The 18,035-nt window shown below is 40.6% G+C and overlaps 1 protein-coding gene and 1 pseudogene across 2 annotated transcripts in view; one reads left to right on the top strand and one right to left on the bottom strand.

Moving 5' to 3' along the window:
• Positions 1–18,035, top strand: part of CHCHD3 (coiled-coil-helix-coiled-coil-helix domain containing 3) — a 288,144-nt gene that overhangs the window by 185,097 nt on the left and 85,012 nt on the right. The window lies entirely within an intron of this gene.
• On the bottom strand, positions 11,797–13,033 carry LOC137228650 (heterogeneous nuclear ribonucleoprotein A1-like; annotated as a pseudogene).

The following is an 18,035-nucleotide window of genomic DNA, read 5'->3' as shown; positions in this document are numbered from 1 at the left end:
AACAGGTGGCGGGCTGGATTTGCCCCATGAGTTGTGGTTTGCAGAAGCCTGGTTTAGTGCACAGGTTCTGACATCAGGTGGCTTGGATTCAAATCCCTGAACTGACATTTACCTGCTGCATCTCATGGAGCATCTAACGTAAACTTCCAGTTTCCTCAGCTATAAAATGATGGTATAATAGTACTTACCTCATTAATTTGTTAAATGAGATAATTCTCACAAATCACCTATAATAGTGTCCAGGACAGGGTAACCATTCAGTCAGTGGTAGCTCTTCTTTTTACTTCTGTCTATCCAGAGCACTGTCCCTGATATAATGAGTAAATGTTAGCGGAATAAAATGATTGAGTAAAAGTTTTTGAGGTGATTAACCAGGACCTGCTTTTTCCCCATTCAGTGATAGTTTTCTTTGCTTTCAAGTATTACTATGCTAGATACCTTTTGAAGTCCTCATCGATTACTGTTAGGTATAAGAAAGGGCACTGATAAATATTTACCCATTTCTCATAAATCCACCAATTTGATAGAGATATTCAGTGATGGGTATGAGGCACTGAGAGGATTTGCTCTCGGCCGATTAAAGGGGTCTGCTTAACAGTTAATTGTTTGTGGTCTCAGGTTAGAACAAGGTGGGGAAGGTCAGGTGGACATGGTGTGCTGATACCAAATCATTGCCACAAACGTCTTCTTATAACACACAAACAGACATCTTTTCTTTTTTGAAGATGAGGCTGGAAAGAAGTTATTTAGGAATTTTAACTGAAAGCTGAGAAGCTGAGTGAACTTAGAAGAATGCCGAGGAGGAATAATCACATTATTATTAGTTAATACTTAATAACTCCATATTTAAGAACATGTGGTGGAAAGAATGCTGGACTAGGAGTCAGAAGGCATGGCTTTTTCATCTAGTTATTTGACAATTCACCTAATCTCTCGTGGTCTCTGGTTCTTTAAAATGATACATTTAAAAGCCCCTTGAAAACTGGAAAGAGCTTAGCAAATTCAAGCTGTTGCCATTAAAGAATATTTCCTTTCCATTGTGTGCAAGATATTAAAAATCATAAAATTACTTTAGTGTTATTCAGCTTTCTGGTGTCTTCTGCCCATTTTATAATATCTTGTTTTTGTTTATTACTGCCATTCCTAAAGTACCTAAGGTGAATTTTGTCCAATTGGATTTCATCTAGGAACATTTGAGAGACATTTAGGTGTCCAGAGACGAAGCATTTTCTAGCCTTAATGCGAAAGATTGTAAAGAGGGTTTTTCTTGTGATGACAGTGAAAAGTACAACATCTAACCATTTCTGTTAGAAATTCTACACACTTTGTGTTAAAAGATGTAAAATGCCCAATCCAATAGTGGATAATGTAAGAAAAAAAATGATTGTGGTATTATAACTTGCAGAATCATTAACTTACAATGAAATCCCAGGTTCCTGTTTAAAATTCAAGTTTAAAAGTGGATATAAGTACATATCTTTCTCTATTTTAACCAAGTGAACTTAAGAAACCATACACTGAATACTAGGTGGTATATTAATGGAGAGGAGGGGACACTGAGTCTTTTACAGAGTCATTACAGGGATGATTTCTAAGACCACCGTACCATCTGCCCATCAGCTAGATTAGCAAACACAGTAATTGTATACATAATCACTTTTTTATGACTCAGTCTTGTTACTCAGCTATTCATTTTCATTGACTTGAGGCAAATTTCGTGATGCACCTACAGCATGATACCCCTAAGAGTTATCTTAATATCTCATTGTGCTTCTTTTACTTTGAAGTGAGAAATTCATGGTCATTTGAGAATTATGTACCCAAGTTTGTTGAGCATTTGAAGCACATTCAGTTCTATAATACAGCTTGGTGTGCCTCTTGGTTCTATTTCAGTAAACTCCTTATCAGTTAGACATTCCCTTGTGTGAATGGAGCTTTCTCGTCCCAGGTATTTATATTGGCTGGTTCACCAGGAGTCTGAGATAACTTTCTCCTTTCACTAACTCGGGAGGAGTAATAAGTGCAATTTAATTGGACACCAATTTCACGCTTCTCGGAACCAGTATGCAAAAGCAACAACTCTTCACTGAGAAAGAAGGTCAAAGCCATTTAAAAGTTTTTTGAGTCCTTGTTTCATTGCAAATGTTGCCAGCTTCATCAAACAACGTTGACGTGGACGTGAGATAAACTTTTGTATTTTAAGAACGTGGACTTCCCTGGTGGCGCAGTGGTTAAGAAGCCGCCTGCCAATGCAGGGGACACGGGTTCAAGCCCTGGTCTGAGAAGATCCCACGTGCCGAGGAGCAACTAAGCCCGCGCGCCACCACTACTGAAGCCCGTGTGCCTAGTGCCCATGCTCCGCAACAAGAGAAGCCACTGCAATGAGAAGCCCAGGCACCACAATGAAGAGTAGCCCCCGCTCACCGCAACTAGAGAAAGCCTGCGTGCAGCAACGAAAACCCAAGGCAACCAAAAATAAATAAATTAATTAAAAGGGGAAAAAAAAAAAGAATGTGAGAGGCGTTGCATGTAGGTATGCCCTAAATAAGAGAGGCTTGAGTATCAATTCCTGGTGGTTGAGGTAAGAGGCTTGAGAGTATTAATTCCTGTTGGGAGATTTGATGAAAGAAAGCCCAGGGCAGCTTTCGAAGAAAAGGTTCTTAGATGTTTCTAAGAAGCCTTTGCCAGTCCCTCAGGGAATTCTCCATAATGCTTTGTGTACCTCCCTTAATGTGCCACATTTATGACAATTATGATTAGTTATCTGTGTTTATTTTGTAAACTCCTTGAGGATAAAGGTCATTTTCTTATTTCCCACAACTCACGTAGTAGGCGTGCAGTGAACGAATCCTACATTTACTAAGCTTATGCCATAAAGTTAGGTCCAAGCTATTAGTGTACAGTTCTTAAGTATTCACAAAATATTTAGTATCTTCATTAGTTATTTAAATTAATAATCTAAATCTATCCTGTGAGAAAATCAAGTTTAACTTTGAATATCTGGATATTTATAGCATCCTCATCGTCCTAGTAGCTAACAGTAACATTTTTTGAGTATTTATGTTGTGCTGGGCACTTTGCATGGATTATGTCATTTTATTATCATAAACAACCCTATGAGGCTGTCAACCCTGTTGTTTAGATGAATGTCCTAAGGCTTCAAGTAACTTGCCGAAGAATATACAGACAAAATGTGATCTGGATTTGAGCCAGGTCCAACACCTGAGCTTTTAGCCATTGTCCAGTACCATCTGTAATGTTTGTCAGTTGTGCACTTAAGAAGTTAAATCCTGCTGATTGCTTTGTTAATTCTTTGGGTAGTAAATTAACTCCTTCTGGCTTCTAATACAACTTTTTAGGTCCTGATGTTAAAACTTGATCAGTGCCACCTCATAATCTGAAAATGTTAAGCATTCAAAATGCCTAATTTTCTCCCCAGGATTTGGCATTTCCTGGGAAAATTGGACCAAAAGGGAATAAACAGGGTCTTATTACTTAGCGACTGCAACATGATACCCCCAAGAGTTACTGTAATATCTAGTTGTGCTGCTTTTACTTTGAAGTAAGAAATTCATAGTCATTCAAGCAGTTTAGAAATGTCTTTGAGATTCATTCATTCATATGCTCACAGTGTTACTACAGGATAGTCATCTCATTCCATCTCTAGAAAGAAAACAAACTTTCTGTAACTGTTTTATCAACTGTTTTGATGGTTATCTAATTAGAGCCTGGATTGCCTGCTCCCGGAACATCCATTGCCTGGATATTCTTCAGGAAAGTGTGTATTTTTCTCGTAGTCTGTTAGCACTCTGGAAGGAAATTGAGAGGCAGGACCAAGGCCGTATTATAACAGGGCAGAATCCAGATTCTCCCAGCATCTTCTAGGATGAAGGACCCCTCGCTCCCCAGGACATCTAGAGATATGAGTTCTTTGATGATCAGTGTATCTTGCATGTCTGACTTCTCAATTATGAATTGAATTGATTTGCTCTACTGAATGCACTTTGCTTTTGGCGTTCATGAGAATGGTGGGGTTTGGCACAGCATGAAGAGAGCTGTAAAAGGCCTGGTGGCTTGAGGAGCTGAGGGAGAGCAGAGAGCTTAGTTGGGTACTGTTACAGTGTTCGGATCAACAGGGTAGTGGGGTATGTATTGCTTTCAGGCTACAGGCTCCTCTGGATTTCAGCAGCTATTTACATACACATTGCAGTCAACCGCATACAGTTAGGGAGGAGAGGGAATTATACAAGCTGAGCAGAAGAGAGCAGGGCAAAGAGAATGGTGAAAAATAAATTGTCATTAAGAAGAAAAGTACTTTACTAGTTCATCACCTGTGGAGAGAGTTGCTAATTAAATTCTAAGGTCATGCTTACATCAAATGAGCAATTTTTAAAAGCCTTTTTACTTGTAGTGGGTGGCATATCTTCTGTTGCATCACAGTGTTGGGCTCATCTGTATGATTAATTGGCTTTTATGATTGCTTGACGACTTCTTTGTCATTAGTACCTTCATTTCTGTGTTCCTCTTTGCAAAGCTTGGGGGAAAAATAATGCCAAGAATGATAATAAAGAGAAATGACAACAGAACAGATTATTGCCAGCCCAGTGTGTTCCTTATGCGAAGAAATTATTATGCATTTTTACTACCAGATGAAGTCTGTCACTGTAAAAATATTTCATTGAGCAGAGCTGGGTCAGCCATTTCAAGGGATTAATACAGGGTAGAATCACAGACCACTGACATCTGAGATCCTAAAACATAAACAGTCTATTTTGGGGTAGGGCGATAACTGCTTAAACTCAATTTATGGGATAAAAAAACCCCTTCGATGTTTTCCCCCTGAGGTGCTTTCTAAACAGTTGTCAGTGATTCTAGGTCATATGGGTAGCTGATATATACACTAAATAATGTGTATGTTTTGGCCATGCACTGTGATATAGCAAATTTAACACAGTAGTTAAAAGCATAACTTTGTGGTAGATATGCCTCCGTAGGTTATGCTAGTTTGCATTTGTCGGCCTAGAGAGAGAGATTATTCCTTCGACACTTGGAAATTTTGTACTGGCCTCCTCATTCATCTTGAAATCAAGGCAGTTTCTCTGTGGTTTCTGTAGTTACCGAGGGTTGCAGAAAGATAAGCCTCTCTGGTCCAGGAGTTTGGATGTTGAAGGCATAGAAGCCAATGTCACTTTTAATCATAATACCATTAAAAACGGCAGAGGTTTCAGCAAAGTGGTTTTCAGCATGTACCTTCAGTTGCTCTGAGATTTTTTTTTTTTATCATTAACAAGTAATGATAGTTCAAATAAATGCACTTAGATGTTAATTGTTAGGTAGAGAAATTAATAAGGCCCAATATCACCATATCCTTTGTTAATGTAATTGAAACAGTTATTTTTAACTTAGATTCAGAGACTGAACCCTTTTGCACTCTTACCGGGCTCCCTAAGGGAAGTTTATTATTGCAGATACTCCAAAAGCAGCAAGCAGGGTGGACTTTTTTTTTTTCTTCTATTTTTGTTCTCTAGGGGCAAGAAAATTGATACAGTAGAGTGAATATGGGGGTCTTATCCTTAATTCATTATTCAACAAGTCCTCCAAACACATTGGCTTTTCTGTTAACCTCTCTGAATTTTCTAATGGGAAATGTGGTAACCTTGGGTAACCTTGAAATGCTTTCTTAATCTGGCTTTAGGGATACGAGACTTAAATTTTTTCCAGGATGAACAGTTAAAAGTGCATCCCGTAAAAATGATCCCTTTAACTGGAGCCAGTTTTTCTATGCCTAACTTTAGAGGAAAGATTTGTAAATCATGGTATCAGCACTTAATTTGGGGCTCTATTTACCATGTAGGCTGTCAAGAAGTATTAACCTTAAGGTAAGATGAGAATGTGGAGTACAAAGCTATGGGCTGATGGCACAGAGTATACCAGGTATTAAATAGCATTATCCACCCTGCTTGCTACAGTAAATAGGATTTCACTATTATGATGTGTCAGGGCTTTCAGTGAAATCAAATTTACAGGACACTATACTGCCATCCTCTCTGCTGAGCAGCTTTATTCTGGGATCTTGCTTTCATATCAATCCTGTTGGTAGGAAATACTTGTACCAATTGTGCGTGGAAATTATAATTTAATGATCTCTTCCTTTTCTCTATTCAGATCTTAGAATGGACCACTGTGCTTTGCAGCGATAGCCCCAGGGCTCCAGCTTTAAAGCCCAGTATTGCCTTTTTTGAGTACTTGTCATGATCATAAGTGCTAAGATGCCAACAGTATGGGTTGCTTACTTTCTCAGCTCTTCACGTTTCCTTTACCTTGTGAAAGACTCTACAGTAAAATAGATTCTGTTTACCATGACAGTTTTTAAAATGGTATGCCACTTGAATGTGTAAAGACAAGGTAAGAAATAAAGTGTTATGAAATCCAGGGAATATTAATTCCACTTTTAAAGATTCTGTTCATTTTGTCTGGGGGGCTCAGTAGGCTGTCTTATTTGAAAAGCAGTTAATATCCTCTTTCCTTTCTTTGGAATCTTTTCTTGTTATTGATAAGAATATTGCACCCAGGAAGTCATTCTGCATTTCCTGTGTATTTCCTGTGTATTTGATTGAAAATGAGCTAAATCTCTTAAATTTTCTTTGCATCCAATTTCATAATTAGTGATTGTTTTGCTTCTTGGTATCTTGTTTATTTATATATTTCAAGTGTACTCCATTTAGGCAGACCAGCTAGTGCTTATTTCCCTATTTTACTGACTAAAAAATTAAAATACATGAATATTAATTTTTTTAAAGGAAATTGCAGGGCTGGCGTTAGAAGATGCACTTGAATCCCAGTTTTATGTTCAGACCATGAGCCAGCTGTGCCTCTATAAGGGATTATGTTTCAACACATTAGCTTCATTAAGAAAGATATATTTGGTCATTAAAACATTTGCAAATAGTGTTATCTCTTAACATCATCAAGTAAGAAGTGCCCATATCTGAACTTGGCATAGAAAAGCAGGTTGGCACGGTAAGGTCAGCATTTAATGAAGGGAATCTAAATCCAGGCTGGCCATGGAGACTAACATAGGAGTTTGACCTTGGTCATTCTTATCAGAATTTGGGGTGGAGGGCGCTAGAGGGGGTCATTGGCATTCACCATTCATTCAAACACACATTTGTTAAGTTCCTCCAGTGAGCCAGGCACTGTACGTAGATATAGTGATGAACACAAATGGTACAAACACCTGTTGGCATCTGGTACAGAGCTTTTAATTGCCACAGTGGATCCGTGGAGGCTTTGCCAGACTGTTTTCCAGAGCAGAAATACTTTGTGAGGAGTAGCTGCTACTTTTTGTCCCTTAAAGGTCTAAAGATCATGGGATTTAAAGTGGAATTTAGTGGGTTGAAGAGATTCGTCAGGTTAAATGCTCAGGTAAAGACCCAGTGAACTGGGACTTCTCTGGTGGCGCAGTGGTTGAGAATCCGCCTGCCAATGCAGGGGACACGGGTTCGAGCCCTGGTCCGGGAACCCACGTGCTGCGGAGCAACTAAGCCCGTGTGCCGCAACTACTGAACCTGTGCTCTAGAGCCCATGAGCCACAACTCCAGAGCCTGCACACCACAACTACTGAAACCCCCGTGCCTAGAGCCCGTGCTCCGCAGCAAGAGAAGCCACCGCGATGAGAAGCCCGCACGCTGCAACGAAGAGTAGCCCCCGCTCACCACAACTAGAGAAAGCCTGCTCACAGCAACGAAGACCCAACGCAGCCAATAAATAGATAGATAGATAGGTAGACAGACCCAGTGAACTGGTTGTGTTAAATAGCTATATTTGAAAATAAATGCTAATTATGTAAGTTCCATGAAGACCAGAACTCTTTCCACTTTTTGATCACCATGATAGTGCCTGGCACATAATAGGCACTAGATAACTTTTAAAATTAATGTGTTAGTCAGGAGGTGGGATGGGTGCCTTGGCCAAATAATTTTGAAGAGTGCTAAGCTTAACTAAGCAGAACAGATTTCTTTACTGTAGGCCTTCTCAGAGTTTGTATACATTCTGAGCTTCCAAGATGAGGATACTGCATGCCATGTTTCAGCATTAAACCATAGAGTCTTTTTTTTCAAGAAACACTCATTAACTTATCCCAGTACACCATCTGAGATTTTCTGTGCCCTGCATAATGCCAGGACTTACATTTTTTTTGAGTCCTTCCTTATCTGCATCCTAGAATGTAGAGGTCGGGCAGCCATAGAAGTTTGTTGATAGAGTTCCTAATTTGAGGGCTTCTGAGGACCTGCAGCCGTCCTGGAATTGCCTGCCTTTGTACGGTGTTGCAGAAGGGTGGACAGAAGAGGAAGAGGCCTAGGGATTCTAAAGTTCCTCTGGAGGGCTGTGTTCTGACTCTAAACTGTCTTCATAATCTCTGGCCTATCTAAGAGTCTTTGAGAAAGCTGTACCCATGGTAGCTCAGTTTCATCAGGGCCCTCCCACCACAGGACACAGAATCACGCCCATTAACCCAAGAGTCATACATCCTCATGTGAAGAATTGGGCACACAGAATGCCACCAAGGATCCAGGCTCGCAGTAGGATTTCCCTTCTTTTTCATGGAATGAAGTAGGAGGGTAATCAGATTTGATAAATATTTAATTACCACTGTGGGTCTTTAACCCAAAAGTGTTTACCAAGATCTAGAGCTGGAGGAACAAGCAAAAGATGTATCAATATCTTCCACTCCTTCAGAGTCTCGAGTTTTCTGTGACCGTTCAGAAAGAGGTTTGGAAGCAGTAAGGTTTGCTTGCCTAGGTCAGAAAGTAGTGCAGTCTTTGTATCCTAGGAAGTTGAATGAAGGTCAACAATCCTCCTCTGTAATCTCATTCAGCTTCAGAGACGGTTAAGCTCAAGAGTCCAGGGAGGACAGTGTGGCCACAGCACTGCCCGCTCACGACTTGTAGTTTCACATGAGATCTATGAGGGTGGGAACCCTGTCTGTTCACTGCTCTGTCCCTAGCCCCTGCAACAGAGCCTGGCACATAGTAGGTGCCTGACAGATCTTTGTTGAGTAAATGAATAAAGGAGTTTTCAGCAGGTGAAAGGCTTTAATCCCAGAAGTGGCCCAGGTACCTTAGATATGCATCTTCCAGGTGCACCTCACCTCAAGTTACACCTTACCCTGCAAGTTTCCTAGAGATTCAGGTGAGGGTCCTTCTGCTCCAGCCATGCCAGCTACTGATAGTAATGCAGCTGCATATCTTATTTACATAAAATGAAATAGTCAGTGCAGATGCTACTATTTGGGCGCAAACCTTTGAAGTAAATTAAATCATATTGCCTAAGTGATGTTCTTATCCGTTACGTTTATGTGACTTGAGGCAGGGGTAATCAGTTTTGTCCACAAACCCTGTCCTAAATAGAATCCGAACTTCATGAGTTATCCCCAAACTTGGCTTTTGGTGAAAATGTTCCTGGGTACTTTGCACTGTGGACATCCTTGCTGTTCCAAGGCTGCTGGCCAAGAAATACAGTATTATCATCATCAGCATCATATTAAAACAGCCACCATCTATTGAGGGACTATTATAAGCCTGGCAGTACACAAAATTATTTAACACAATCATTTTAACCCCTGGACAGACCTCTAGGGGAAGGTATTTTCTTCCTTCACCACCTAACCAGTTACTGACTTTGTTCTTCAGACTCAGAGACATCAAGTAACTTGCCCTAAAGTTTCCCAGCCAGTGTAGCCAGGCCTCTGTCTCCTCACTGACAGCCTCTCCTTCTGTGTGACCAGTGGTAGACTACAATACTCCCTTGAGGCTTTCTGACATTACAATTATTATGCAATTCCACTCCCCTTGCCCAGATTTTAGGAAGAATTTTGGTGGAAGTGGGCATGACACTTTTTGTTTAGAGCCAGTAGAGTCAAGTAACAGATTCTCAGCCATGTTTCCCTTAGCAGCATTTGTACTTGGCTTCTTACATAAACTAAGCACCAGCAGTCTTACTTAACAGTGGATCATATTCTGCAGTGAAGTGATATTAAACCTGTTTCATGATCAGATGATGGATACAATTAGTATGGCTTTAGTACCTAGACTAAACGGATAGGAGAGATGCTGACAGTAAGGAAACAGTAAAGGATCTGTAGGTTGGGCCTTAGCCTCTGAGAGGATGGAGGGAAAAGATGATGGTCCTGGAAATACCAGGGGGAGAAATAACCAGAAATCAAAATTAAAGCCAGGCTAGATCAGCCATGGTGATGGTGAAGAGGCTTAGTGGGATGATAGCGAGAGAAGCGGGTGGAGGGTCCAAGAATGATCTTCTTGTAGCTCCCATTGCCACTTGGGCACCTTTGCCCTCACCGTCTTCCTTTGCCATGGCCTACTTTGCAAAATCATTTCTTTCTAATAGATCTCCAACGTAGCCCTTGAACTCCTGTGTCCACAGCAGTCCAGCCTACTTAGCCTGCTGTTCAGATTGCGTACATATGGAATCTTGGAGCATAAACTTCCTGCAAATTTAGGTTATTGTCACACAAATATGAGTTTACTGTCAATTTCCTTTCTCTAGTTTAAGGCCAGAGGTGTTGCTCCTATCTTACAGCTATTTGAACTTCAATTCAGGGGCTTCCCTAGGCTCTGCCTCTGAATTAACCCAAGTAATTAAATCTCAGAAAGTTAACACTCAGTCAGCTACCCTTAAGCCATTCCTGCATTTAACCTCCATGATGGTTTTCCCTCTACTGCTTCAGTGTTATTCTCTAGGAAATCCCCAAGCTTGCTGTCTCTCTGTACATTGCTCTGCCCCGTGTTAGACATCCCCTGTTTAGGGGATATTGAGCACGTACTCCGTGCCCCGGTATTGTGCACAGTAGGTCCTGTGATCCATGGAGTGACTAACGCAGGCACGGTTTACCTCTGCTATCTCATCCCTCCTCCTTGCCTGTCATTTCTTCTTAATATTAGTATTTCTAGAATTTAATCATAATGTAGTCTCTACCTTGCCTAGACAGACTGTAAGTGATGTGAGGTGGAGAGTGAAAATAGAAGTGAGAGAAGAGTAGTTCAAGGCTGAGAGTTAAGATCCTTGGGTAGGCAGTCCATGTGCTGAGAAGGTCTGTGTTTCTGTTTATCTAGCTATTGTTAAAATGAAATTTTAACTAGAACTACAGTGAATATTTCTGTAGTTCCAGAAAAATAATACATAATAAATTGTAAACCGTCTTTTCTCTCATGATGTAGTTGCTCTAGATTGTAGAAATTTGGCAGACATTCCTAGAACTGTTTGTTAAAATTCAATAGCATGTAATTAAAGGCAGAGACTGCCATTTCTCTGGTGGGTACATTAAAAAATTATATTATATCATTTGGATTTGACCGTGAGCTCAGTTCCCAAAAGAATAATGCCAGAAAGACAAAAGGATAAGTATATTGTGCTAAATAGAGGCACAAGTTACATAAAGTAACTACATTTACAGAACTGTCAGTTATACCCTAGCTATTTAAGAGTAATTATGCAAAAGATAGTTTCTGAATGAATGTTACTCTACATGTTGCCAGATGGAAACAGTGATTCTGATGAAATCCTGGGTTTTAAGCCTTGCCAGGCAGCAGGACAAGATTGCTGATGTTTTAAAGCCTGTGTTGACTGACGATTAAAACCAGTATTAATACCTGGATGCTATGTTAGTGAAATGGAATATTTTATAGACACATAGAAGTTTACTGCTTCTTGGAACTTTTTTTTTTTTTAAGACACATTTATTCAGCGTCATGATCAGACTATTACATTTAGCAATCAACAGCATGGGTGCAAAAAAGTCTACATTAAAACCGTTTGTTGGAATGCTTTACACTTTCCACAGAACAGAAACTAAAATAACCTGTTATACAATTAGTCACAAATACAGTCCTCGAGTTTTTTTTGCCCATACACATGAGTATTGTCTAAAACATGTCTTCTTTGTAGCAGCCAGGCCCTGCCAGCGCTGTGCTTGGCTGAGTTCACAGATCTGTTGTAACCTGTAGCTTCCCTGTCACTTCTCTGGCTCTCGTCTCCTGCGAAGCTTTGTTTCCTGGCAGTAATCAAAACCTTCTGCCACTGCCACAGCTACTGCTGCTGCTGGAACCACCATAGCCACCTTGGTTTCGGGGTTTGGCAGAGTATTGACCTCCACCACCAGAACTTCTGCCTCCAAAGTTTCCTCCTTTCATGGGTCCAAAATTTGAAGATTGATTGTTGTAACTGCCAAAATCATTGTAGCTTCCACCACCTCCAAAATTGCTTCCATCGTTACCAAATCCATTATAGCCATCCCCACTGCCACCATATCCACCACCACCGCAGCTGCCACCAAAGCCACCTCGACCACTGAAGTTTCCTCCACGACCAAAGTTGTCATTCCCACCAAAACTACCTCCACGACCACCACCAAAGTTTCCAGAACCACTTCGACCTCTTTGGCTGGATGAGGCACTAGCCATCTCTTGCTGAGGTAGGGCTTTCCTTACGTCACAGTTGTAGCCATTCACAGTGTGGTATTTCTGAATGACAATCTTGTCTACAGAGTCATGGTCATCAAAGGTTACGAAAGCAAAGCCTCTCTTTTTGCCACTGCCTGGGTCAGTCACGATTTCAATCACTTCAATTTTCCCCTACTGTTCAAAGTAATCTCTTAGATGATGTTCTTCAGTGTCTTCTTTAATGCCACCAACAAAAATCTTTTTCACAGTTGAGTGGGCACCAGGCCTTTGAGAATCTTCTCTTGAGACAGCCCTCTTTGGTTCCCCAACTCTTCCATCCACCTTGTGTGGCCTTGCCTTCATGGCCGCATCCACCTCCTCCACAGTGGCATATGTGACAAACCCGAAGCCTCTGGAGCGTTTGGCGTTTGGATCCCTCATCACCACACAGTCTGTGCACGCTCCCGGCTGCTCACAATGGCTCTCAGGCTCTCATCGGTTGTTTCGGAGCTCAAACCTCTGATGAAGAGCTTCCGCAGCTGTTCGGGCTCTTTGGGTGACTCTGACTTAGACATGACGACAGTGGAGGGTGGGTGGGGGAGACGTCAACGATGCTTACTCGGCGGCGTCCACGAGCAGAAAGTGCTTCTTGGAACTTTAATATTCATCTAGCACAGAAGTGTACTTTTTCAGATGAGGAAACAGAAACCTGGAGGTTTAAAAATTGGTTTTATGTAGTTGGGGAAGGGAGTGGTGGCATTGTCTACCTAGTCCTTGTAATTGTCTCATCAAATAGGTTCTAAGTTAGTGAATGAGTATTTGTTTATTTAGGTTCCTAGAAGTGATTTGTGTTGGGGTGGCCATCCCAGCTATTGCAGAGGTGACTGAAATATAATGAATACTTGGGAACCATTCCTTAGGCTTTATGAAACTTAATCAAACAAGCAATAAAATTTCACTAGCTTTGTTGATATCATGGTACAAAGCAGGCATGCAGTAGTCTTAACATTAATTGCTATACCGAATGGAAGAAATTTTCAGTAGAACTCACCTGATTGTTCTTTCAGAGGAAAGGACAGCTAAGTTGCTAGTTTGTTCCAGTTGCTCATTTTCATATACCCACAAATGCTTGTCTTCTGGTCATTACCTGCGATATTTAAGAATAACCCCAGACCTCAGAATGTTAGGGAGATGAGCTTAGATGATTCTGGAATGCATCAAAGCCTTGGGACCCCTCCACCAAAGGACCTCAAGGTAAATATAATGGCATTAAAGACAAGTGGATATGGATTCAAATGTTAGACCTCCTACGTACCAGTTCTTTGTCCTTGGAAATACCAAGTAACCTGTTTGACCCTCAGAGCCCTCATCTGTAAATTGGCTTTCAAAACATGTTTCCTGAGGGTGTGGAGAGGAAATAAAATATTATATGTGAATTTACATGGATATTAAATTAGGATAACATCAGGTATCATCATCATTAGTCTCCAGCGTCTAGGAGATTGATAATTATACCCTGTTTGAGGTAACTTGTTGGGGAAAAAAAAACCCTAGAAAAAATATCTATTATTTTGTCATGTTGAAATGTTATATTGAATTTTGCCGGAAGAAATAGAATCACTGGCTCAATTGTAGGTCAGTTTTGTAAAATAGACATAATTTTTTAAAAAGCTACAATTTGGGTCTACATTATCTTTTCGATTTTCAGAGCTCTTTAATGTACTTCATTTTATCTGGTAAAAAGGGATTTCTCTTGTATGTATTTCCATTCAAATTTGGCAACCTACATGTATCAGATAGTAGATAGTCATCTGGATACTTTCGCGCACTTGTGCACTTATGTTTTTCTGTCATCCTCCATCTCTTGAGAGAGGCTGGGGTGAATCTTTGTCCATTGAGTTGAATGAATATAAGCCCAGCTGATGGGAGGGAAATTAAAGCAGCAACAGAAACCCAAAGCTGGTTGAACTTTCACTTTTCCAGGTTAAAAATGGCTTATTTATTAAACCCTGTGATATTATAATGTTGGAGTCCAGCTCCTCAAGACTGGGCACACAAAGGCAAAGAAATCAGATTCCAGAGACTGGTGGTGAAGTTTGGGGGTAGCAGCTTTAAGGAAGTTGCTGGGGGATGGGGAGCATAGGTCCAGGGGAGGCTGTAGAATCTGGAGGAAATTCTATACAGCTCATGTCTAGGTTGGTTCTTGTTGTTGTTTTTTAGTGTTGGCTTTTCATTTTAATCTTCTATTGGAAGCCTCTGACTTAGGATATTAATGTAGAACAAGGATTTATTTCTGCATTGTGATTTTAGGGTCAGTCTTGCAGAGTTTTTTATTTAATAAGAAGTACAGAACTAGTGGGGGGGTTTTGGGTTTTTTTTTTAAACCCTCTGCCTATTACCCATAAAATGGAATGGATGACAAGGAGGAGAGAGCATGAAAACATGAGTGAGGACAGGTCACAGGGTCGTGATGGGGCAAGAGCAAGGAGACATGCAGCGAGGAATCACAGAGGGCGTTTCCTTGACAGACACCCTCGTCTAATGGTGGATTTCACGGGGAATAACATTCCTGATTAGAAGGGTCTTTTCTTGAAAAACGAGTTTAACTTTGGATTGTATTCATGAGTGGCAGAAACCATCACTGGTGGGGTCATGGCTGCAGGAAGGTGATAGGGGGTGTTGATATCAATATTGTAGGTTTCATTTCTACAGAAAAATGTACTAGGTCAGGCTTAATTCTGGCCTGTCTCATCATTTTGTGCGGTTTATGCAAGGATCTATTAAAAGTACTCACCAAAGAGCAAAATCACTGAAGTCCTTTTAATTGTAAAACGAAGAGTCTCACCATATTGTCGGCCAGCTCAGAAGACAATCACAGTAGACTGTGTTATCTTCTTTAAAAGTGTACCTTTTTTGACTAGACTCCTCAAAAGGCAATCTGAGAATTTTCATAAAACTTAAAGACTTAAGTCTAAAACACAAAATTACCAAGCCAGTAACCTTTCAAAAAGATTTATATGTATGAAACTCTAATATGTTTCTCATGTAAATTCATTTTCATATATTTCCCACAACTTCCTGTTCTGTTTACTGTTTCTGTCTCAAAAAACAACCCATAAAACCCAACTAGGGCTTCCCTGGTGGCACAGTGGTTGAGAGTCCGCCTGCCAATGCAGGGGACACCGGTTTGTGCCCTGGTCCAGGAAGCTCCCACATGCCGCGGAGCGGCTGGGCCTGTGAGCCATGGCTGCTGAGCCTGCGCGTCCGGAGCCTGTGCTCCGCAACGGGAGAGGCCACAACAGTGAGAGGCCCACATACCGCAAAAAACAAACAAACAAACAAAAACAACCAACTAATATTGGTTAGTCCCCTTAAATTATCTTTTATATATGTAGTTCTTATATTTTTAGTCCCTTGAATCATTGTATATTTTAATGACTAAAGTATCCAGTTGTTATAAATTATGGGCATTATAAGGATTAAACCTAGTTTCTCAGTTGTGGATGAATGTCTTTTTATTTGAATATGCGACAGTTTAAAGATAAAGGTATAAGTATCCATTGTTAATTGTTTTTTCTTTCTCTTTTTCTCTGTGGTACAAAATATGGTAAAATACCTGCTAACTCACCACCTTGAACACCCATAGGGCAGTTAAAAAAATTTCCCGTAGCCTATTTTATATAATATACCTTCTGGATCATCCCATTATACAGAAAAAAACATTTTTCTTTTGAGAAAATTACAGCTCTTAAAAGTTTATCCACATACAAAAGGAATGTGTTGGTGGATATTCTTTATGCTGTATAGTTCTCATTATTTTTTTAAAACAAGCAATTTAGTACCCTTCTTAATAACAATTGAGAATTTTTGCTTGAACGTTTTCTCTTCTTTGTCACCACGAGCTGTTTACCAGGCTCAGTCATTCATTTGATATTTATTTAGAGTGAACTATGTGGAAGGCTCCATTTTAGACTCTGCAGATTTAACAGCGGAAAACAGGAAAAAAAATCCTGTTTTCATAAAGTTAGCACTCTGTTAATATAACACTGAATAACGAATATATTTCATGTCAAGTAGTGGTGAGTTATATGAAGAAAAATAACTCATAATAAGGGGAGAGAAAATGATAGCGTGTGGGGGGGTGGAGATGCTGTTTTACGTAGGAAGGGCTCTGATCAAGTGCCACTTGAGCAGGCACCGAGCGCCAGGCTGCGCCATGTATGGGGAAGAGCCCTCTGGCAGGTACTGTTGAGCACCAGTTGCCCAAATCTCTTGCCTTGATTCCATGCCGTTTATTGCTCTAGTGTATCCTTCACTATCTTTTCAGAAAGTGCCAGGTTTGCTTTTCAAGTACTACAGTATCTGTCTTGCCAAGTCTGGCAGACAGTGCTTATTTTGGTCTGTATTTTGTTAGCAGATCAGTTCTATGTTGAGTTCAAATGGCACTCTGATTTCAAGAGTGATTCTAATCCTTGTTCTAGAGGAATAGTAAATAGGCGCTGTGGATCGGGTAGATGAATATTGAAGTACTTTTACAAAATTCCGTGTCAAGTGAAAATGTGCCTGAGTCTCCCTGTGACCTTGTACTTTTCTCCTTAGACCTCCCCCGAGCTTGCATTCCAAGTCAGCATGAATAATCCTACTTAGCTCTTTGAAAGGTAGAATGGCCACATTTATCGTGAGCCTACCATTTGCCAGTCCTCTGCCATGCACTTTACATGCCTTACTTCATTTAACCTTTCTAGCTGTTCAGGACGGTTATCCTCATTTTATAGACGAGAGTGAGGCAGAGTAATGGTGTGTACTTTATCCCAGGTCACAGAGAGAGTAAGGGGGAGAGCCAGGATTTGATCCCTGGAAGCTAAGCCCGCAATCTCACCCTTTGTCCTGCATGGACTCCTGGGAGGTTGGACTTGGGATGGGATTGCATTAGACGCAAAGAGGCTAAATAGGCTGCTTGACTCGACACCTGTTTATAATATTAGTTGGGCAAAAAGTCCTCCTCTAACCACATTTAGCCTGTGCACAGGGTGGACAGATCTGTTTTCACCACCTCCATGTTCCCTTCCCTGTTTTCACTGAGCCAAACATAAAAGGCCTAATAGCTACTCTTTGCACCTGTTGTCTTTGTACCGAGTCTCCACTTTGGGGTTGTTTTTTCTTTTTCTCCTTCTCTCACCTTTCCCTCCCCACTTTTATGTTCCTGGCACCCCACTGCCCTCTCACTTCCTCCCCATCATTAAAACAGAAAAAGGTTGGAGTCCCCGAAGTTTTCTCTACTGTGGACAGTCAGCTGAAGCTGCAGCGGTTGGGCATGACTGTAAATGTTAAAGTGACTATTCTGGAGCTTTGGGACACATGTTCATTTCTCATTCTTAGCACGGGTTATCACTCTCTTTTTTACCCTCCCTGTAAATGTTTCTCAGGACACTCAGTTATATGATTTGCTTTCCAATACATTTGGCATAATTTTAAGAGTATCTTTGTACCATAACCCTCTTTATCTGATAAATTACAGTTCATTTTAGCTGTCTGTCTTAACATTTCTGATTATAGAAAATGCAGTTTTAATAACAG

Source organism: Pseudorca crassidens, chromosome 8 (assembly GCF_039906515.1).
Source record: "Pseudorca crassidens isolate mPseCra1 chromosome 8, mPseCra1.hap1, whole genome shotgun sequence".
In the NCBI taxonomy this organism is placed as follows: Eukaryota; Metazoa; Chordata; class Mammalia; order Artiodactyla; family Delphinidae; genus Pseudorca; species Pseudorca crassidens.
This window is presented reverse-complemented; position numbering and strand designations above follow the sequence as displayed.